Here is a 19,658-nt window from a genome sequence, read left to right on the forward strand (position 1 = left end):
CCTGTATCTATTGTTTTGTTTTTTGTTAAATTTCTTGTACTAGCTCCAAAAAGCATCTGTCGTGGGACGCTTTCATTCATGTGGATGTTTCTGTTGTCTTTGGATTATATTATCCTGGAACAACAGGTGATAGGTCAGAACTCTTTGGGCCTCTTGAAGGGGAAACTACATGATATTAGGCAGGTGATTATATGCACCACTTCAAAAATATTAGCTCAAAAATATTAGCTTAAAAATGTTCCCAATCTTGTTTGAATGTCTTGTTGGGGGGGAAGGAAACGTGTTCAGTTTTGTAAACAAAAATATCTAATTAGCGAATCACATGGCAGCAAATTAATTCATTTAGGTATGTAGACATGATCAAGACTACCTGCTAAAGTTCAAACCGAGCATGCGAATGGAGAAGGAAGGTGATTTACGTGATTTTGATCTGAGTATTTCAGAAACTACCGATCTACTAGGGTTTTCCCGCACACCCATCTCTCGATGTCACAAAGTTCAGATCACCTCAAACTGGTTTCTGGGGAAAATAGATCAAAGTCTCCGAGGAATGTTTCCAGCGCCTTGTTGAATCTGTGCAATGACGAATTAAGGGAGTCCAGTGCTAGCAAGGCGTACTCAATGAAGTGGTCGCTTTGTGTATAACTTTTATAGAAAAAGGATCATGAAGGCACTGGGGAATACTCCGTCAACTGTTTGCATTTACCTATTTTCACCGCCAGGGGGAGCTAAAGTTCTTCCGATGGAACTGATCAGCGCACCGTTCAGTTCTTTAATATTATATTTCTGTTTCATGTCATGAATAATATATAATTTAAGTGATTTAATCCCACAGTGTAAAATAAAAGAAACCCCTTACAACCACCAGTCCTTTGGGAAAAAAAACATATGTTGTATCTCTTCTATCCATCATGCTGAGGTAGATTCGACTCCGCACATATCCTGACAAAAGTGTCTATAAAATGTACGTAAACGATGATTGAAATAATCCATCTTCGCACTCGCTGGTCGGAATAAAGAAAGGCCCAAAGACATTAGTTTCTATTGATTCTGTACCGTTTTTCTATTTGGGTTATTCAGCACAACTAGCACAATCACACGTGGCCCTTTTTTATGAGTGGATGCAGATCGATCAGCCCTCCTCTGATTTACTTACACAAAATAATGTGACTCGAAGTTACCGCAGCGGACCACATCACTTTTGCGGTGAAATATCTTAATTGACTTCCAGTTAACAGCCTGCTGACCTGTTTGGTAATAAACATTCAGATGGAAACCACAATACAAGAAATCACATGAACCATGGGGGTAGCGATGCCTTCACAAACAGTGAGAAATTTAGAGAATATGTTAGCAAATTCATCTGCAAAGACAGTGTGCTCCGGAGATTTCATAGCACATATATAATGCTTTTTCACATTATGTGTCATATATGTATGTAAACTATATATACTACATTACAGTATAATACATATATTAAACGTGGATTAAGGTTTCACACAGTGAGTGTTTCTGGGTAAAGCTTCAGATTCTTTTTTCCTTTAGATATCACCATGTCATACAACCTGAAACTCACAAGGGGGCAGTTATTACGTGTAGGAACCAAGTGACTCACTTTTCTAAACGCTGAAGTGGCAGCAAGTATCCTCTTAAAGAGAGGAGCATAAATGGCTTTAACGGCATTTGAAATTTCAGTACAAGTTCAGTTTACAGCCTGAGTGGCGTAATTATTTCGAAGGACACGTCACAGATACGATTTAAACTGTTTTTATAAGTGACACAATGAACTGTGTCAGTAGTGGGGTTTGCCATCGTTTATCATGTACTGCCACTTCGGGATTCCCACTTTACGAGCAGCTTTTGAAAGCACCATCTTGACCCAATCGCGACAAAGCAGAAAGCTGCGTTGTGGCTGAAGCGACCAATCGGCGCTCGTTCTGTGGAGTAAGCGGACTCTGGGTGCTTGGCTACCTTGATGTGTCGAGCTCCTGTTTACTACAACAAAGAAACCGTCGCTTAATCGCCAAAAACATTGGTAACAGCGCTGGAATAACGCTGTTGTCGTCAGCGGAGGAGGCGAGGTACTTCGTTTTTTCGTATCCCGCAGAGATTTCGCCCGGGAAAACTATCATTTGTGGACTGATTGAGGACAGGTCGGTGAGTGTTATCCCCGTGTATCCTGGACCGCCCGCAGGATTTGGGTTTCCTGCATGCGAGCAAAATGTGAGGTTTTTCTTTATTACGTGTCATCAGCTCTCTTTGTACTGTTGACTGATTGCACAAGTTTACGTAACAGTACCACAATTTAAACTTATAGTCATTGCTGTAGTTCAGTCGTGTGATAAAGTTTCCTCTGTTGCTCCGCGGTGCAGTGACATCTCAGGGTGCATGAATTCACCTGAGTGTCCACATCTTGCCATCTCACCTCCTTTGACATCATCGCAGAGTGCTGAGATGGAAAGAGTGACACAGATGATATCTGTGTTGCCTGTCTGTGTGTGACAGAGGGGGAGATTAGTGTAGGTCATTAAATGTGTACATGTAGGCTACATGGTTGAAATGACAATAAAAGCCTCTTCACTTGACTTGACTTCACTTGACTTGAGTGATCGACATTTATATTAACGCAGTAGGTAATTGTTTCAAAATTCTATATATAACCCCCAACTTTGAAAACAGCCCAATAAAAATGCTGTTTTGATAGTGAATTTTAGGTGTCAGTTAGATTAATCCATCTTGTTAAAGTAACACCGCTTTTCCTCGCTGCACTCTGATTTATCTGTGTTTTCACACCTTGGCATTTATTAAGCTGGATAAGGTGACAAGGACATGGAAGATGGAGAGCAGATGGTGGGAGGGGAGGAGAGAAAAGAAGGGTAGATGATGGAGGGTGAGAGGAGAGTGGAGGAGAGAGGAGAAGGCCCTGGAAACTTGACAAGACAAGAGTGCAAGGACACGTGTGCCTGGTGCAGTGTGTCTGCATATGGCTTTCTAACAAGTAATGGGCAAAAGTGTTGGTGTGGAAAGGTGGTCGGTGGAGTGTGCTTGTTGATGGATGACCTGTCTAAATAGGGGAGGGTGGGGGCTTGCGGAGGAGAGGAGGGAGGATGATGAAGCAGAAGGAGGAGACGGAGCTTTGTAAGAGTGACAGGGGGTCATTTATCTGTCTGTTGGATCTCACCAGCTGGTCACTACAGGAGATCAGACTGTTTACCAGCATTTTCCTTCACTAACTTCTTCCCTTCTGTTTCCTTTCATCTCATATCCTCAATTCCCATCTCCTGCACTTTTCTGCTGTTCTTGCCACAGTTCTTTTTCCTCCTGCCTGTTGTCCTATTCTGCTGATTGAATTATGGACACTTGAGCTGTTTACACTTTCATTTAATGGCCCAAACACTCAAACTGACATTGTAGCTGCTGCGCTATCAATAACAATGAGAAGTGCTTGGACAATTTAAACATTGTGCTAACACAGGTGTATATTGAATTCTTCAGTGACTTTTGAAAAGGTTTATTTTTTGCCATTCAGTTACATGAAGGATTGGTGTAGCCTGAAACAGCTTCCTAGAGATATTTAGTAGAGGTGCAACAATACTGGTATCGATATTGAACAATTCATACAGTGCTCGGTTCAGTACGCATATGCATCGTACGGAGCCCCGCAGGGGACATGGGAGAAAAAAAAAATTAAGACGGACTTTTGCGAGATCCCATGTCCCCCTAATTTTTTCTCCCATGTCCTCTGCGGGGCTCCCTAGTTTCGAGCAATACAAATTTTTTTATTTATTTTATCAACTTTCCTTCTGACGATGCTGTCTGTGTTGAGCGCTCAGTGGATCTGCGTTCGACTACTCCGCCTAGGCTGCACTGTCGAGTGCAGATCCACTGAGCGCAGCACAAGCTAGCAAGACAGAAGCTAAGCTCGTTGCAACATGGATGCTGCCTCAACGCTACCCGAAATAGAACCTCCCCCACCCTCATTCAGATCTGGTGTTTGGAGCTATTTTGGTCTTCATGTGAAGTATGACCCTGAAGGTAAGCGTGTCATGGACAAAAGTAAAACAGTATGTTGGATGTGCCACGCAGTGCTCAATTACATTGGTGGGAACTAGTGCGTTAGTGCAGTTAGCTTGTTAACGTGTTGATGCCCCACGCACGGGGCGATCCTCGTTAACGGAGATTTGCCGTGTTATGGCGTTAATGTCATTTCAACGAGATTAACGCTGACAGCACTAGTGGGAACACAACGAATATGACTGCACGTTTACGCAGACATCATCCTAGTGCAAAGACAAGTGGAAGCAGACAAAAACAACAAGCACGCATGCTACAAACTTTACCCGAGTCATTTAGACAGCCGTTAGCACATGATTCTCCTTATGGGGACCTGATATGTTTAATATGCTGCTGAGAATATAGCCCAGAAGAAGCGTATAGTATAGCTTTTATTTTGGAAAGAGCCATTTCTCTGTAATAAACTCTCTTTTCCAAAGATGAGTGATTTCTCGATCAGATAGATTTATTTTTTTATTACTTTGTTGTTTCAGCAACATTAAATTTAAAAACTGTACTTTTGAGTTAAAATATATATTTATAATTTTAATAAATGACAAATTAAAAAGGCATGAACATTTTTTTGTATCGAAAAAATATCGAACCGTGACACCAAAGTATCGAACCGAACCAAACTGTGAATTTTGTGTATCGTTGCACCCCTAGTTTTTAGATGTACTTTTCTATCATGCAGGCTGATATATACTGTCCATCTTATTCTAGCATTCGCTACCGAGATCACCATTTAACGTCACATTCACACCTTCAACCATATGAGAATCTCCAGGCTTCACTTGCACAAATCTAGAGATTCTCCAGTTGTTAAGGAAAATGTGTATTCCCCAACCGGTTGGTGAGCGATTTCTGGATGAAATCAGTTGCAGAAGTGGTTGCTAGCAAATTGCTGCGGTCTACTGTAGTTTGCTTGGAAGATGCAGACTTGTCTGCAAACACTTGGCAACTACTCACTGAACAGTGGAGGACCTCGGTAAAAGTGTGGCACAACTTTTACTTTGAAGGAAATTTGTTTTCCAATTCTGTTCAGTTCAGTTTTTTTGACTTTCTAAAGTATGGTAGTAAGTATTAAATGGTCTTTAATAAAAAGAAGTATGAAGAAAAGTGTACTTAAACTGTTTCCTGGTGCTGTCAGCTATCAGGTGATTTTACTTGTTTACATCTGCACTTTAAATTCTTCTGAATGCAACCTAATCCTGTACTTCCTATATATTTTCTCTCTCCTCCTTTGCTCATTCAGCTCTCTTACTTTTAATCTGTTTTTGTTTTTTATTTTCTGTTTTATTTCCTGCTTTTCTCCTGGCTCAAAAAAAGCTCCTTTTTATCCATCCAGAGGGACTAATAAGCTGTGTTATGAGTCAGTGTAAGGAAAGAGGCAGATGGGATTCAGCTTGTAGGCCCGATAAGGATTTTTTTTAGCTTGGCTGTTTCTCATCACTCCCTGTCTTTGGTGTTTAAGCGGAACAGATAGGGTCTAGCGTTATAGATGTAGTGGTAAAAATCACCCAGATTGAGATAGTGAAAGTTCGCTGTGAATCAAGATGTCAGAGTTGTTGCTTACTGACGGGTGACTTTCTCTAACTCATAAAAGCAACAACAGCCTTATTGCTCATTAATTAATCAACGTCTTGGTCACAGAAGCAAATATTAAATCTGATTTTATCTCATTTCTTTCGACAGTTGTTGAACATATTGCTCATCTGCATTCTGCACAGTTCCCAATGTGTCACTGTGCTCATTATTCGGTGAGACACAAGGCGATTTGGTGACAAGATAGACAACATTTTGTAGTCAGTATGAGCGGCTTTCCATCAGCCATCATTATTTTTAATTACTTTCTTTCCCCGCCTCTCCCACTGAGGTTGTTTTGTACCACAGGAAGCATGCTCTGACAGGAAGCAGACTCAAAGATGTGAACCTGTGAAGTCTCAAATTAAACTAAATCAAGGTTGAAAATAGATCACAGGACATAGCACAGAAGGTTGCGGCTCTAATGGAGAGAGTCATGTTTTGGCAAACACGAGCAAGCGTTAAAAACTACGTGTTTTGAAATAATTTTTATCCTGCCTTTGTATGTACAATGAACAAAATGTTGTATTTCTAATTGTACTTAAATGTCACATGTCCAAACTAAAAAGTTGGCTTGTTCGCAATGGATTATGTTATATTTTGAAGTCTCTAGTTTGGTATTTTGGCTATCAAAACCAACTGGATGCGGAGTGCACAGCTTTCCCTAGCAACACATGGTTACCAGACCTCTAGGTCTGTGTATCTGTGGCCTAAGCAAAATGGGAAGGCATAGTATTACTTGGGTAACTCTAAACTGCTCAAAAAATAAGGGAATAGTCAATCATCACAGTATAACACAAAAGCAACTTTAACTTCAGGAATGCCAAACTAGCCAATTTGGGCAAGAAAAGGATGACTCCCAAAAAGGGACTGGTTTTGTAGGTGGTGACCACAGATTATTGCGCTCTGTCCCACCTGTTTTTTCTCCAGTTTTGCTATTAGATAGTTTCCTTGTCACTTTGGTAGTGTAGCCTCAGCGGGGAAATAAAATAAGTAGAAAGTAATGCTTGCCATTTTGTGATATAAATAGATAATTTAGACATGTCTTTTTAGTTGATAAGAGATCAATGAATTGGGTGATCTGTTATGACACAACCTAGCCAATCAGCAGAGAGCTTCCAGCAACCCTTGCTGTTGACCTTGATCACGTTACTTCCTGCAGTCGCAGTTGTGTTTGGGTTTGTACAGTGCTTTGGGTTCGTTAAATAGTGTGTTATTTAAGCACATTTGCTATATAGGTTACTGTTCAGAACTTTGCCCTGCTTAGCAGTGAGTAAGAAAAAGTCACTCAGCTAACTTCGTTATTCATGTTTTAAATAGTGTGACGGAAAAGTTCCCTAGCCGCTAAGCTAACAGCTGCCTCACGCTCAGATGTGTGTGTGTGTGTGTGGGGGGGGGCAAAATGGCTAGGAACCGTGATTGTTTTACTTTAAAAGTAAATTAGTTCTATGAATCCAACATGCTTTAGTTAAGTTGGAGTATGTGTGTTCTTAGTGTTCCTAGTGCTTACGATTTTGGTCTGGTTTTAGCTTCTTTACTCTTCTTAATTATTTGTAATGAGGGTTAAAGTAGCATGTTATGGATACCTTAGACATTATTAAACATAGACATAGCTTCTGTGTTGAAAAAAAAAATGATACCATGGTGTAAGTTCCCAAAAAAATAAACTTAAAATAAAATAAAACAATCGAGCTAAAGGCCACCAGAAAGGCTGTCTGACTCGACCTCTTTAAAGTGTGTCATGGTCATGCCATGTTTCAAAAAGGCTCATCTGTGGTGTGACACTGCACGCACATTGGCCAACAAGCTTTCGCTCACAAGTCATAGCCAACCAATGTGGTTTCAACCATATCTGCCCTTCCTCCGAACATTTTTTTTGCGTTTTTTGCAACCAAGATAATGATGGAGGAAACGCTCAACTACAGGCTTTAAAAGATGACTTCAAAAACCGGTGAATGGCATCACAGTAGCTACTTCCATCTTTTATACTGTCTGTGGATGGTACCAGCATCCCGTTTGTGCTGCACTAGTAGCACAGATGTTCCTGGATGGCACGTCCATGCGTGCTGCCAAAAAAGTGTTTGCTGTTACTTCCTGAACCGTCTCAGGAGTGTTGAGGTGATACTAGGAGATGACTGTTGCACAAGGACATCTAGACAGTCCCCTAGAAGGGCATCAATCTAGCAGCAGGACTGGTATTCGCTCCTACAGAATGACCTCCAACAGTCACTTTTGGTTTTATGATCAAACTAACTGAAACAGACTGGATGAGGGCCAGATGGCCTTTAATGGGACCTCTGGTCACAGCTCAGCACCATGCAGCTTGCCTGGCATTGCTACCAGAAAGGCTGGTTTGTCACTAGTGCTGTTTTTGTCACGAGCAAGTTCACACTGAGCACATGACAGACATTAAGGACACTGGAGATGCAGTGGGGAAGGTTATGCTACGTACAACACTATAAATTACTCATGCAGCATGAGTAGTTTGGCAGTGGGTCAGTGATGATCTGGAGAGGTGTATCCATAGAGGGTCACAAAGACCTCCACCCATTAGCCAATAGTACATTGACTGAAGTCCTCAGACCCACTGTCAGACCTTACACTGGTGTGGAAGGCCCTGGATTCCAGCTGGTCCAGAATGATGCTAACTTCAAGTGGTCATGGTGTGGTGTGACACTGAATCAGCGCATGCAACGTTACCAAATTGTGCCACACACTGTCCTGGAGTTCACTGGGAGGAGATCCTCTAATTCCCAGATTCACTGTCTCATCAGGAGCATGCTGAGACATTGTTGGGAAGCACGTGGAGGCCATGCAGACTCATGAGTCACATTATTACAAAAGCTGGATCAGCTTTCAGTTTTTAGCTTTGACTTTTGACGTGATTTCGCAGGGTTGGCGATTTTAATTTAACAGCTGACCGCTTGTTACACTGTTAAAATTTTCAACTTGAATATTTTGTTCATCAAGTTCAGATGTGCGATTTATGTGTTCTCCTAATTTTATTTGAGAGTGGCATCATTTTTCTGCCAGGGAGCTTCCTGCTTGGCTAATTCATAGCTGTTAAGAGTCCTAATAGCATTTTTAACCTTTTATCTCTGCCTGTCTTTGGACAGCAATGTAAATATGTGCCTTTTTTACCCTGCCAGATGGAGAGGGAATAGATTTATATTCAGCAGCCTTTTGTTAAGTCACTCTTGGATTGCTGAGCTTACAAAAATGCTTACACACAGACACACAAGCCTGTACTTTAACACACAGACATCACTCAAGTAAAATCTGCACTCTCATGCAGGGCTGCACTCTAAAGTCAATGACATTAACCGCTGCAGCGAGAAGCAGAAAGGAAGATGGTGTGTTCCTCCTGCCCTTGGCATGTGCTTAGTGTTTAAATGCAGCAGTGTGTATGCACATTCACCTGTGTGTTCGTGCCTGTCTATGCGTGTGCGTGTGTGTGGGTGGTATTTTGTGTCGCTAAAGTACTTGTGACTCACAGAGGCCATTACAGTGACAGGGTAACTCCAGTAACGGTGCACTTTATAGTCATATTGGCAGATTTCCTCCTTGTATGGGAATGTCAGGGATGCAGTCACAGTGCCTTATTTTCCTAAAACCATTGCGTGCATCTTTACCACAAACTGCACCTTAGTTGAATCACCAGTTTATCAGGATGCACGCAGTCGATGCTTCTTGTCATTTTATTGTCATTTTGGGTGATTTGTGTCTGTTTAAGGGAGTTTGCTGCAATAAGTGGTCAACACACAGCCCTGACGAGCCGCCCGTAATTTCAGAGTCCTTGGGAAGAAAACAGGGAAACTTGCAGTCATTAGTGCTGTGGCAAATACCTGCGTTTTCAGTTAATGCCCGCTCTTCGTAAACCCTGTCATTTTAGCTCATTTCACCTCATCATGCCCTGTCTTGTCACGCATCATTTGGCTTCCTGTCGCTTACAATCATCTTGTCTGACATCTTGTCTGATCTGATTGAAAGTTTGCTCCATCTTGTGGTTTCTTGAGAGCCAAGAGGGCTGTGTGGAGGAGAGTAGCGGTGCGCTCATTTACATATAAATGACGACAGCGTCTGAGATTCTGTCCCCGTGCTTATTTGTCATTTTAAGGCGATTTAGTGTCCGTGAGGTTTGCCAGTGTGTGTTTCTGCTCAGGATAAATGTTTCCTTGTGTTGTTGTGTGTGCATGTGTCAGCTGAGCATCAGTTTGCATCGGTGCGAGGACAATCGGCTCTGGATCATTTGCCTCATGCTTTTGTCTGACTGTGATTTCATGTCTTCCACGGGACTATCTGATGGCTTTTTCAGGAGGATAAAATCTATTTACTCATCCTGGAATGCGAAGAAGGCATGTGATTGTTTTGTCTAGAGCCCCAAAACATCAGATAACTGTGAAGAAAATGAAATGGAAAGAAAATCTAGAGGGCCTACTTACTAATGTTGGCTTCGATGACAGGTGATATTTTGTTTTACTAAAAAGGGAAACTAAAGAATTTCCTGTCAGAGCCTTTCTTTGAAATCCTGGAAGGGTTCTCACATATCATCTCTGAGTGGTGTTGTAACTGGAATCCTTGCTGACTTTGCCAACTATTTTCTTTATAAAGTAAAAATAGACCAGACAGAATCATAAGGCCCAGTTACAACACATCACATTTGCACAAATATTGAAGTTAGATTTGTCCTGAGGCTTTAAATGCGAAAGCAATTTCAAAAAAAATAAAAAGTGCTGAAATACTTGTGGGAAATTCAGCCAATGACATGTTTTATTGTTATAGGCTGTGGAATATAACAGAACCATGCGTGATAAAACAAGTGTAAAGGTTTGCATTTCTTATCAAAAAATGCACACGGCACTCAAGGAATCCTGAATAGAAATCTGAAGGTGATTTCTGTGTTTGTCCCTCCTCTGCTGACAATGAGCCAGTCACCAGTCCAACCAGGAAATACGGTCCTCACCCCTCGTTTCTAATTCACTTCCAAGGAACCAGACATGCCTGTAATTTCTTTTTTTAAGTGCTCTTGTGTAACAGTTCTCCACGCTTTTGGCTGCTTATTCACCTATCTTCAGTCCAGTCCTTGTACCCGACCATTTTCAGGGGAATGCTTTTTGTGTGTGTGTCTTTAAGCCACTTAAAACTGACCTAAGGAATCAATTACAAAGGCACCTGACTAGGGCGATGAACGAGTGTTGTGTCTACATGTAACAACAAATTGGCAAAGAACCAGTTTTTAGTTGTATCTGTAGACACTGTGTTACTAACAAAAAAACCTGGCTTATCTGAGTGTGGTGTGCACTGTGTGAGGAAACTAAAAAGTGGAGAACAAAAGAAGAAGAGGCAGGCCTGAAACTCTAGCCCAAGCAGATGAATTGTATTTGAAAGGCATGTCCCTAAGAAAGATCCAGCAAAGAACTAACACAGAGCCTGATGGCTGCATCAGGCAGATCTGCTGTTCACTGAAGCCTCATCAGAAATGGTCTCAGTGGAAGGGTGAAGAAGCCATTCTTAAATCTGAAGTATACAAGAATTTGACTGAAAATCTGTGGCAACACGCCCGAGGGAGTCATGAAATAAAATTTGCCATCAGTATGTATGGAGGAGGTGAGGAGAGCAGTACACTTTGAAATCACAGTGGAGGCTCTGTCATGGTTTGGGGCTGCGTTTCAGACAGTAGTGTTGGAGATCTTTGCAAAATTGATAGAATTGTAAATGCAGAAAAGTACTGTCAGATTTTGATCCACCATACAACAACATCTGGAAAGCATCTGATTTTGAACCTGTTTCTTTTGTTGTTATAATATCTATACAATTTACTGATCACTTCATTTGTTTACATACCTGCAAAGACTGTCCAAAAGCGAGCACTGTTTTCCAATTTCACTACCTTTCCACAACCATTTGAAAGCAATATAAACACTTTTGATGTTACACATAGTTGAATGACAGCAATAACTAAAAAGCATGCTGTTTTGAGGCTTGCGTCTAGAGAGCAAAGAGGTCGCTAGAATATCCAGGGAAAAGCTTTTAGCGAACATACTTGCGTGATTCAAATTAGATGAATCACATCTAGGTCGACTCTTCATGTCAGCCTCTGTACATATTTGGGTTATTGCCCAAGTCTGCTTGGCAGATATTCTAACCTAAAAGGGAATAAACTGAGATAATCTGCTTTTCAAATAATCACAAAAACTAATGATCATTGATTGTGGCTGCTTAGAGTACAAGAAACCTCTCTTAATGACTGCAGTATCTGTTAAATTAAAAATGAATTAACAAATTAAATTATCTGCTCATGCACTTAAATAGCAATGGTCAAAGTGATAAAGCTCTCTCTATCAAATCAAGAGCTCTTAATGATGTAAACTCGCATAATGAGATACCAGAATGATCAACAATCACTGCAAATTATGTTAAAAAAATAACAAGAATCAGGAGATATCTCCTTAAAGATTACCTGTCCTTTCCGGTGTGTCAGCAGGTCCGTTGGCTTTGGTCGCACAACTGCACAAAAGTATCGATCTTATCTGTAAATACTGCTGGTCACCCTTTTTCTTTTTTCTTTTTAATTTAAGGGCATTTCCGACTCTGCCTCCCACTTTCTCCCTTTTTCTCTCTTTGGCGCTCTCTGACTATTTTCTGTCCATAATTACAGAGCTCATGAAAGCGTTTAGAGTCTCATGAATATTTAAATCTTGGAGGGGAAGTGTCAGGGGAGACCCATGTGTGGCTGGTCTGCCCTAATTATGGAGATGGGCCTACACATAGACACGCGCACGCACACACACACAAAGACAAAAGCCAGAAAATGATTAAAAGCTCCCAATTTGAAAAAAGTTAATATAGGCTTAAAGAAAGCCTGCATTATACATTTAAACAAAGGTAATTCAGAAAAATGGGTGTATGTGTACACACACACACGCACAGACACACACAGCAGGGAGATGATAATGGCACAGCTGGTTGTAGCTTTGAGCTGGCTCTTTTTGCTCACTGTGTTGTTTAACAGTAAGCTAATGATGGGCATGGGCATTGAAGAGTACTAAATGCGACTCTGTCTTTGTGTATATTTGTAGCCAGCAGTCTGGGGACTGGGATGTTTTCTGTGCCGTGTCAAGTCAAGACAAGGATGAACAGAAATGTGACTCACTGAGTGTGTGATGGACACTACTGAGTCAGGGGGAAGAAGGAGGAGGCAGTCACGTTTTTTGAGTGGAAAGCTTGAGGAGAATTGAAGAATGCAGTGACAGACCTATACAGCAACACATGAAAAAGGATGAAGGTGGAAAGTTAATAGGTGGTGTTAGGGGGAAGGATAGAGAGAGAGAGAGAGAGAGAAGAAATGAGGGGCTGGGTGGTGGATTGAGATATGCAAAAGGAAGTAAAGAGGGAGAAAGGAGGAAGGTGAACAGTGCGAGAAGGAGCTGAATAAGAAGGCTGTGAAGGTGAGAGGAAGACAGGTTTGCATTTAAAAAAAAAAAAAAAAAGAGGCTTGTATTGTGAGTCATTACAGAGTGGCAGAATGGTGAGGGATGGAGGTGACTGGTGAGAAGAGAGGTGTAAGGAAATGTGGGAGAAATATGAGAGACTTAAATGGCACACAGGGAGGATGGGAGAACTGGAAATACACTGGAGTGTGTCACTGCCGATGGTGATGTATGTGTAAGGGTGAGAAGTGAGGGTGGTGAATTTAAGCACAAGTACAGCTTTGGTTTCAGTTCTGAAGTATAAGTATGCAGGCAGATATGTACAGAACTGCATTCATTTAGGAAGCTCAGATACTGCCAGAGAATTGAGATCAAGAGTTAAAAATGGTCTCTTAGGTCTCAGTTACACAGACCTACAGACTAATCGGCAACCATCTACAACCAGTATTGAGGGCAAAATGAGTATTCACTGACTCTTTGCAAGTGGTTGCCATAGGTTGCTGGCAGTCTCTACAAATTCGATTGCTAAAGCCCCATTCACTTAGCCCTTGGTACTGGTTGGTGACACCTGGTATCCACCGGTCATTAGAGAATGTGTGTGTTCCACAACCAGTTGGTGAGTGGTTGCTGCTAGTATGAAATTGGTCACCTCTGTAAGCCTCTACGACTGCTTTGGTTGCTCGCAGGTTGCTACGGTTACCAGTAGTTTGCATTCAAGATGCTGACTTGTAGAGCATGGCAATATGACAAAAATATTTATCACAATAAATGAAAATTTGCGATAACGACATAACTGACGATATAATTGACACTAGACAAAATTCTTTACAACTCCACAACTTTATTAGTGCAAAAAAAAAGTATTTTCACTTAAACAAGCAGCTGTTTTTTTTTTTTTCATTGCATTTATGTTATATTGTAATGTAACAGTGCAAATGCAAATTCCTTGCTGACAGTTTAACCAAAAGGCATTTCCAGTGGAAATTGGCCGACATATCCTCAGCATAACCATGTATAATATCCACAAAACTTAAAAAGAGGTTATACACACACAATACGGAAATATTAGGTTGAAGCACAGTACGTATCACTCCACGAGGCTCCTTCCTACGATAGCCGTAATGCTCCGACAATCCATCAAGCGGTGCGGCTTCGTAGCTTAGCAAAGTCGTACTGAAACATTTGACAGATTTTCGAGCGCCGTGTACATAAAATCGTTTCGAGGTCAGTAAACACAACCAGAATTCAAACATAAGGCACACGGGATTATAAAGGGCACTGTCGATTTTCAGAAAAATCAAAGGATTGATTTTAAGTGTGCCGTATTTTCCAAAAAACACGGTAATAACGACGGCCTGCTAGCATGTGCTACCAAAAATAGTGCTTTGTTGTGTATCTGACGGACGAAAGCCAAACCAGTTCCACACCACTGAAGTTGCAGCATTTTTACAAACCAATTCTGGTTCATCACTTTCATTCAACAATTGGCTTTCACCCTTCTCCTTCTCCTCCATGCTTTTTCAGCCCTGTGCGTATGAAAACAAAGGCACTGCACATGCGCGTTTCACCCATATTCTATCACGATATTTCATTTTCTTATTGTTGCCCAACATTATACCGGTATTACCGTGAACGGTATGATATGGCCCATGTTCTGCCTTTAATAACTTAAATTGGATATTATAGTTGTAAACTGCCCTAGAGCTCCCTCTAGTGGCTGCTTTGTAATATGGGTTCGGTTACTTTGGGAAAGGAAAAAATGAGAACGTGAAGAAGAAATAAAAGATGGCGGAAAGTGATACCGTAATGTTATCGTTCTAAGCTGATACGCACCTTAAAATGTTGTTGCCTTGGACAAGATATGTCTGTAAGTATGAGTGTCGATAAAATAATTATTATCTTTTGTTTTGTGTAAAAATGGTACGATAATTTGTACATTTGAAAGTTTTATCTTGTTAGCTTGCAGTAAGAGTGTAACAAGCTAGTCTACAATGTTAGTTAGCTAATACAGTATTTTGTACTTTCAGTTTTACGATGGTCAAAGAGAAGGCAATGGTCAGAGGCCATTCTTCAATAAATCAGCGCAAAAAGGAAAATAAGTCTGGTTATTGGAGCATCGTTATCTCGCTGTCTAGTTGGTGAAACCAGGAGACTCAGGGCGAGGACAGCATAGCCCAGCCGTACTGACTTGTCTACTAATACTTGCAAACTACTTGCCAAACGGTAGTGAAACTAGAAATGGAGAACAACTGCCTTCAAAATAAAAGTTGCACCTTTTGAAATGTGTTGGTTTCACAAGTAATGCATGACTTTCACTTCTCTATTCCCAGTTTACCATGGCACCATGGCATTTGGTGAGTGTCTGATTCACCCAGCAATAGCCAGGAATCTCCAGCAACCACTTACCAACCAGTCAGGGAATACACATTTTTCCCTAGCGACCAGATGTTGCTAGGGGCTCACTAGGCATAAATCTAGTCTACAGTGACATCAGCCCGCTAGCCTCAGCTACTCTATAAGTGTTACATAACCTCCCAGATGGTCGACAGATTAAAAGACGCACTGAGATTAGGCGATAGCAGATCTCCAGTTCAGCTTTGGTGCTCCAGATTCTCTTGACTCTGCTGAGGAGAGATATCCAAAACATATTCTCTCATAAAGTGTATGTCACTTCTAAATTACCTACACCCATTCAGTCGGGTTGAGATCTGTGACTATGAAAAAAAACTGCATACGATCCTGATTATTTTTCATTAAACTATTCAGTCAGCCCTTCTCCAGTATATGATAACATCAGAGCCAAGACCCATTAGTATACTTAATATGGTTATGTATCTTGCTCTTGCAAGCTAGACTCTCCTCCCAAATTTAGCGTAATTATAAATGCCTTCTATATGACCTTTTTATAGTTCATCATGCTTTAAATTATGTTTTGTTTTTTCTTTTTACAGTATTAGAGTTTGGCATTTTAAAGCTTTCGGTACCTCCAGTGATTTTTATTAAAGAATGCGCTTTAGCAATGCAGACCTTCCCTTCCACCACTAATCCATCCTGAGGATAAAAATGAAATAAGAACAACAAAGTGAATAGATTTTAATCAGCCGAGACTTAGTGAAAAAGAAGCTTAGAGCATAATCGCATTCATTTATATGAAATAGTGTTCACAGCAGGAAAAGTTAAAAAGATATGTAAGAATGCCGTGGTAGTTATACCCCATCGTGACATTACAGTCTCACTTAGGTAGTCACGTGATGAGGTGTGAAAGAGTGGACAGTGAGTTTTGCTGATTTGTGCAGATGGGATGCGGAGTAGGGCTCCAGAATGAGCTCAGTGGAAGGTTTCATGGAGGTGGACTGAAATGACACCTGACAGCAGGGATTTGACAATGCAATTGGTGTGGGGCATGGCAAAACCTGATTGGTTGACCTGAAAAGTGTATGTGTCCTCTGTCAGGCAGCTGAGTTGGTAATAGGAGACTGAAGACTGGGGGAAAAAAATCTAGACCCTTTCCTATGGCAACATCTGGGATGAAAGCCGAGCAAATTTTCTTGACAACTTACTAAAGTTCTCTTTTCATCACTGTTAAACATCTGCGACAGACCGGGAGGATTTGACGTCCAGTCTTTTGAGCTCTGTGGTGACGACGGGAGATCGGGGCTCTTCTCACCGCCACCATGTGCGAGCTTTCATCAGGCCACTTCACAGCCCTCTGAGCAGAAACCGGACCACCGCCGGCGCATACTGTGAAGGCACGCTGCCGCCGTACAGACAGTGACGCACACGCGGGTATGATTATGAACACAGGCAGACACGCACAGACACAAACACACGTGTCAGCACCACTTATAACAGACCACAGTTTGATGAGGTGTGTCGCCAGTCTGAGAGGAGTGGAGCCCACTATGCATATGTGTGTGTGTGTGTGAGTGAGAGAGCGTTGGTTAGCAGTTAGTAATCACTTTATCACATAATTGCAATCACCGATCATCATCCCACTACAGACAGTCACTGCATTAGACGGGTTTGTGATGTCTTTCAGCATCTGTTTCACTCCCAGTAGAAGGCAGAAAACAACTGTGGAAACAATATCTTTCAGTGTGGTCCGCAGTCCCTAGCAGAGCCTTTATAAGTGTTCTAGTGGTTTGTGAGATTCCTGTTTTAATTTGGTGCTTTTAAATTTGAAGGAAGGTTTGTTCCCCTGGTTTCCATTTTTAAACCTGAGTTGGTGGACATATGTGAACCCAGAGAGGGGAAAAGTATTGGTTACATTTGTCAAACAGTACATGTCATGTCAAATACATGCCACTCATTTCTCCCTTCTCAACAGTTTCAGCCATTAGTACGGTTCAGAAAAAAGGGAAACTGGTGAATTGTCTCTAAAGCTGTCACCAGAACCAATACTTAACCTTGCTGGGTACAATGTATCATTTAATATCAACATAGATACTATTTTGGTATTAGTGTTGTCAGAAAAAAATGATACCTGGATACTAATTGACACAAAAAATTACATTCAGATCAAACGCAACAGTGTCGATATCAGCGAGGCTGTCTCTGCTGCCTCCTGCTGATGCACTCCTGCACACAGGCACACAGCCCCTCCCCTCACTAGCAGCTGAACACATGAACAGCAGCACTTTAAATGTGCCAAGGCATTTTAAAGACTGAACCCCCGGTTTTTATGAAGAATTCTGAGAGGTCAATAAAGCTCCTATTTCAAACACAGTGAAGTATTTAACAGTTAATATAAATGATAACCTGGCCAGCACCCACCTTAACTACTAGTAGTTATTCACATTAAGGTAATGGATTGCGGCTATGGCTAATAATGTCTGTAATGTTAATGGACAGTGTTAATTTAATAGGATAACACAGGTACTTGTGTTGCGTTTCTCTTAAAGTCCTCAACTGAAGCAGAGGAAATCCTTCCTGCTAGACAGAAACGGTAGTAGTCTACTTTAACAGCTATATGCTCAGCAATGACAATATGGTACCAAAACACCACATGGAGAGGATTAGTTCCTCTCCATTAGTTCCTCTTTAGCTAATTAGATTTGCCGAAAACCAGTTTGTTCATAATTTTCCCAATAAATGCCTTCTAGTATCAAATGCATGCAAGTATTGAGTATTTTCTTGGGTAAGGGTGAAGAAAAACCTGCATGGCACTATTTAAATATAAAACATGTGATCATCGCTCTTTTGTACCTGTGTGCTGTTCTTAACTTAGGTCAGTAAATTTGTAAGGTATGGAAGAGATGTACGTTTTTGTTTTTTGTTGAAACGGCCCAAAGAACATTTGATAAAAGCATTTCTAAAAGAAAGTTGGGAAACTGTTTCTGTAAAAACGGAATGCAATGGTTTGTAAATCATTTAAAATCTGTATTTATTGAAAATGTCTTTACATTTATTATGTGTCATTATTATTATTATTTAAAATATTGAATATTGAGCCAGACAAAACATTTTAAATTTGATACCAATGACACACCGGTGCACTGTTAAAGGCATCAGATATGATAGTATGGGTGTGAATTCTTTCACATGTGTGTGGGTACCATGTACAGGTGTCGGGTTAACTTACATTCAGAGAATATCTCTTATAAGGAAGGTCTGGACTCTTTTGGCAAGACAGTGTTTAACCACAGTCTGCATGTGTTGCAACAGAAAGGCTCTGTAGTAACAGTCCCAGCACTAAACCGGCATGTCTGCAGTCTAAACCGTTTGCCCACATTTGGCAATAAAAGCATTTGGCCTGGCCTATAAAACAAAAAGTAGAACAAAGGAGACCCTGAAATACAAAGCAGATGAAATCCTGAATCAATGAAGAGAAAGAGAACATTTTACTTTTAAAACATTTGGTCTCCTTAGTCCCAGGCGCCTACCAGTCCCTTTGGAGGTTTTAGAATCTGTTGAAGAGATTATATATCTCCCCTGGCCTGGGAATACCTGTGGATCCCCCATGGAATTGGAAAATGTTGCCGGGGAGAGGAACATATAAACTGCTCAGTCTACTGCCACTGCCACCCAACTTTGATAAGCAGAAGATAAGAGATGGGTGCATGGATATGAATTCATGCCTTTAAGAAAGGAGACGTGCGCCCTTTTTATACCCTCACATGTGCACCCAGCTTCCTCTACAAGTAGAATCTAATTCTCTGGGAAACATTTATTATGTATATATTGGGATTTTTTTTTAATGTTTTGCAAAACTATGATAAAAGATAACAGTGGCTCAGCTTCACACAGAGCAGATATGGACCAAAAGTATCGACTGGAGTTTTGTCTGTTTGCACTTCTGTGATTTGTAAGATCTAAAATGGGTTTTTTAACCATTTCCCTCAGAATAGGTGCCTGCTGTGACTAAATTGAGAGCTGTCTGAATGAATCGAAACATTAATGTTGCATTACCGAAAACCACATTGCTGAGCTGAGAGACACTAAAATGCTCCACAACTTTAGAGTTGGGTGATAATTCCCCGGGGGTCCATCACTAACAGCAATCCGTTTCACGCGAAATGTAATCAGTGCATAAACAATGATAATGGTTGAACATTGTACATGGTACATTGCTCGCTGGCGGACAAACTGTGT

At 41.1% G+C, this 19,658-nt stretch overlaps 1 protein-coding gene across 9 annotated transcripts in view; it reads left to right on the plus strand.

Annotated features, from left to right (window-relative positions):
- The first annotated feature begins 1,494 nt into the window (after positions 1-1,494).
- The window catches only part of LOC102305867 (SPRY domain-containing SOCS box protein 4), an 82,310-nt gene continuing 64,146 nt past the window's right edge, over positions 1,495-19,658 (plus strand). Inside the window, exons 1-2 of one of the 9 annotated variants that reach the window (XM_005920610.3) lie at positions 1,495-2,223; positions 16,667-16,853. The gene's annotated coding sequence lies outside the window, so the exon portion shown is untranslated. Of the gene's footprint in view, positions 2,224-4,014; positions 4,036-16,666; positions 16,854-19,658 lie in introns of those variants that run through there. The other 8 variants (XM_005920607.3, XM_005920612.3, XM_005920609.3 and 5 more) reach the window with 8 other exon arrangements.

This window comes from Haplochromis burtoni, unplaced genomic scaffold (genome assembly GCF_018398535.1).
Source record: "Haplochromis burtoni strain Fernald_Lab_line unplaced genomic scaffold, NCSU_Asbu1 Contig_41, whole genome shotgun sequence".
In the NCBI taxonomy this organism is placed as follows: Eukaryota; Metazoa; Chordata; class Actinopteri; order Cichliformes; family Cichlidae; genus Haplochromis; species Haplochromis burtoni.